The following is a 4,174-nucleotide window of genomic DNA, read 5'->3' as shown; positions in this document are numbered from 1 at the left end:
AAAATGAACATGCCTTTTGACCCAGCAATTCCACTGTTGGGAGTATATCCTAAGAACCCTGAAGCACCAGTCCCAAAGAACCTATGCACCCCGATGTTCATAGCAGCACAATTTATGATAGCCAAGAGTTGGAAGCAACCTATATGCCCATGGGTAAATGACTGGATCAAAAAGATATGGTACATTTACACAATGGAGTTCTATGCTGCAGAAGGAAAGAAGGAACTCCTACCCTTTGCAACATCATGGATGGAAGTGGAAAGCATTATGCTGAGTGAAATAAGCCAGGTGGTGAAAGAAAAATACCATATGATATCACTGTTAACAGGAATCTGAACAACAAAACAAACAAGCAGGCAAAATGTGACCAAAGACACTGAAATACAGATTGGGCTGACAGGGTGCAGAGGGGAGAGTGGAGAGAATCATAGGGGAAAAGGGGAAGGACTCACGTGAACAAGTATAAAGGACACATGGACAAGAACTAAGGTGGGGGGCGGAAATGGAAGGAAGGTTGGGAGCACTGGGGGTGGGGGCATCGCTGGAAATATAAGATAGAAAACTACTTGAAGAAGAATTAAATAAAAATTAAAATTAAAAAAAGGAAAAAGAGAAAATTACTTCAAGTTATATTCAAGGAGTATGTACACAGCCCTTTATATCAAAAATATTCTCCAATTGGGGAGGTGTGCAAGTTTGGATATCAGAGAATTTCTCTCTATTTATTCTTTTTTGTGAAAGAAAAAACACAAGGAGATAGAGGGAATGGAAGAAGAGGAGGGCCAATTGAAGCAGAAAAACAATTTTGTAGTGAGGTTCATAGCAATAATTTCATAGTGAGGTTCATGAGACTCCTAAGTCCAAAGTAAATTTTTTAATAAAGAAGTTTATCTGCATAAAACTGATACTGCCACTTACATTTATATAAGCATAGCTCACAGACACCAAATCTCAGCAACTTGCAGTTGAAGGTGAGAAAGTACCACATGTAAATAATGAACCATGTGAATGGGTGAGGAACAATTATAGTCTATCAAGTTTCAATAAAATATTTTTCTTTAAAAGGTAATTAGAAACCATTTACCAAGTTCTGTTCCATAACAAAGCCAGAATACTGGAGAATCTAAATATGTATGTGGGCTCTCTTAGTACATAAGGACATAGATATTCCATGGGGAGGAGAAACCAATAGTTGGCAACTGTATCATTTGCTCTGTCATCATTTGCCATGTCTTGCTGAAAGTGACTTGCTCTTATCTTTTCCCTATATTAGATATGGATCACTGATAGCTTCCATAGCTAAAGACCTAGTACTGAGTACCAGATATAAAAACATGCTACTGTGTTCTGAATGTTATCAGTGTTCCTAAACCAACTTTGAAGTTTTAAAAATGAAAACAAAGTATCTTCAATTCTATGAGTCAAAACATTATAGTCTCATGAAGCTGAAATCATTGGGAACATTTTGTTGGTCTAATGTACATTATACTTATCTAAAATGTCACATTGTTTCATAAAAATAAAATAGACTTGGAAATAGTAGATCCAAAACTCCACAAATTCAGATTATGTACAACATTACTACTGTCCAAGTACCATACACACTGAGTTCCTTATGTCTGTTAAGCAGGTCAGTTTAGTTCAATGGTCAATTTAGTTAAATGGATAAAATATTTGGAAGCATCTTCTTTATAGTACCTCTTTCTGTTGATTGCAGGGCAGTATTCTTTTCATACATTCTTAGTCATTCCGAGTTTGATTTTTCCAGTTAGAAGGGATAAATCTGAAATGACTACTCAACTGCTTTACCATCTGTCTCTCCAGCAGATGTGAGCCAGAGTGAGAGCAGTTGTTTATATGCACAGGAAATGCTCTTAATGCAAGAAACTATGCCCAAGTTTACTGCCATAACAACTGAGACGAGAGGAACAAGCAACCAATTTGAGGTTGGGCACTGGGTTCTTCTTATTTGATACATGATCAGCTGACAAGTGTTGTGGAGTACTCAAAATTGCATCTCTGAAATGTCTGAAGGTGACTGGAGAATCCATGCTATAAAAAATATCAATAGCAAACATGGAGAAACTAAGAGAACCATAGCTTCACAGAGTAAACTGTGTTTCAAGGTGTTATTTGTATAGATTCTGAGACAGTTTAATAAACTTATTGAAAGAGTTACATATAATGCACAACCAATAATCATTGCAGTAAGTAGATGTATGTTGTGGACCTCTCTGCCTGGTTCTAAGAATTGCATCCCAACCCCTTGTAGCTAAAGGCGATGGATGACCTCTGGAATTCGAGCCGCAGGAGACAAAGCTTATCTCTGGTAGCAAATGCTGCCTCAGTTACCTCTCTCTGCCCCCAAAGCTTGGTCAGAAGTCAATGATGGGTAAGAGTCCTCACAGAGGAGGAGCAACCTAAGCCAGACTCAATCACTTGGGAAGCCTTCATGGAAGGACTCAGGGGGCTGCAACAAAGAGCAATGGACTCTAGCCCCCTGACTTTGACACAGTCCCAAAGTCCCAACGTTCTCGGGGAGAAGCCCTTCCTGGCTCTAATCCCCTTAAACTTGAATACCTGATGGGGAGGGGTGCAGCTCCTTGCCTTGCTAGAGCGTGTCCTGGGGAGAAATCTGGCACCAAAAAGACTTCCTGATAAACCTGTGAAATCTGCTCTGCTAAGAGTGCTTTCATTCATATGTTAAAGGTTTGAGCAGGAAACCCTAAAACTCTGTTCCTGACAGACCCTGACTCAGATTATCTATTATTTGATCCTTGCCTCCCTGTATTCCTGTGTATTACAACCCAATAAAAGCCCCTGGAGGAAGGGGATTGGGGCCTTTTTCCTCTGAGAAACTGGCCACTATTCAAGGCCTTTCTCCTCTGGGAAACTGGCCACTTTTCCTCCCCAAGCAGATCATGTCTTAGTCATGTTTACTCTCATCTGTGGCATGGGGGTTGGGGGGACTTGTGAGGAAAGTCACCCCCACAGATGTCTATAAAAGAAACTAAACAGTAAAGAAGGGTTTATAACAGGCCTCAACTCCCACACTTTCAATCACTATACAGATAAAAGAAATAGCCACCTGTCTGATGTCATATTCCCATGGCAGGAAATGAATCCCTGTGTTATACTTTTTCCAGTGGGATAGATAGAAAGAAAACAAAACTACTTATAGTAGGAGATAGAGCACAAAAACACTGACACCAGATGATACTTGTCCAAAGATGGAATACATACTGTAGTTAAAACAAGTAAGCACACAACTAACTCTCTAGGCCACAGTCAAAAAGCTCCCCAAAGGGAGTGCTGAAATTGGTTCTACTGGATTCAATCAACTGGATTGCTTTTGAGTCACACCATCTAGCAGGAGTGTCCAACGCAAAATCATAAAATTTACTTGAAACATTATGAGATCTTTTTATGATTACATGTCACAATGTATTTAATGTGTGGCCCAAGATAACTCTTATTCCAGTGTGGCCCAGAGATGCCAAAATGCTGGACACTCCTGGTAGAAAATAAGTTATGAAGTTGAGACTACCTATTACAATCTAAACCCCTGCTTGTTACCTGGTGCTGAACCATAAAAGTCAAGATGAAAATATGCCATAAGTAAGAAATTGGATATAACAAGCAGAAATATTTAGAGTCAGTCAGGTAGAAAATACTTTCACTATAGTGCTCCCAAATGGATGCATGATCTACAGAGAGAGTGGATTGGTATCCACAGAATTGTACTTGTGCTTATCAAAGCCAGCCAGTTGCTCCCAGCTCAGGTATTTGTAACCAGTCATGAGGACCTGAACACTGAAGGTTCACTCAGCAGCAACTCTTCCAGATGGAAGAGTTGGCACCACACTAGGTGGGCAAGAATGGGAAGACCTGGCAAAGTAACAGACATTTATTTTTACACACTACAATCACACTCCGCACAGCATAAAATAATACGAGGAATATTGATTAGGAATTAAGATCATCTGCAGAGACTCTCAACCCTGGCTGTACAACTGCATAATAAAATCACTTAAGGAAGGAGTAAAATTATCTCTGTTTGCTGATGATATGATCTTATATGTAGAAAACCCTAATGATTAAAAAAGACTGTAAGAATAAATGAATTCATTGAAATAGCAAGATATAAGGTCAACACACAATAATCAGTTGCATT

The 4,174-nt window shown here is 39.3% G+C and overlaps 1 pseudogene; it reads right to left on the bottom strand.

Annotated features, from left to right (window-relative positions):
* Positions 1-1,698: 1,698 nt before the first annotated feature.
* LOC118975614 (ethanolaminephosphotransferase 1-like) lies at positions 1,699-3,800 on the bottom strand (annotated as a pseudogene).
* Between the last annotated feature and the right edge of the window lie 374 nt (positions 3,801-4,174).

Source organism: Sturnira hondurensis, unplaced genomic scaffold (assembly GCF_014824575.4).
Source record: "Sturnira hondurensis isolate 20B ecotype Veracruz unplaced genomic scaffold, ASM1482457v3 Scaffold0020392, whole genome shotgun sequence".
Taxonomy (NCBI): Eukaryota; Metazoa; Chordata; class Mammalia; order Chiroptera; family Phyllostomidae; genus Sturnira; species Sturnira hondurensis.
This window is presented reverse-complemented; position numbering and strand designations above follow the sequence as displayed.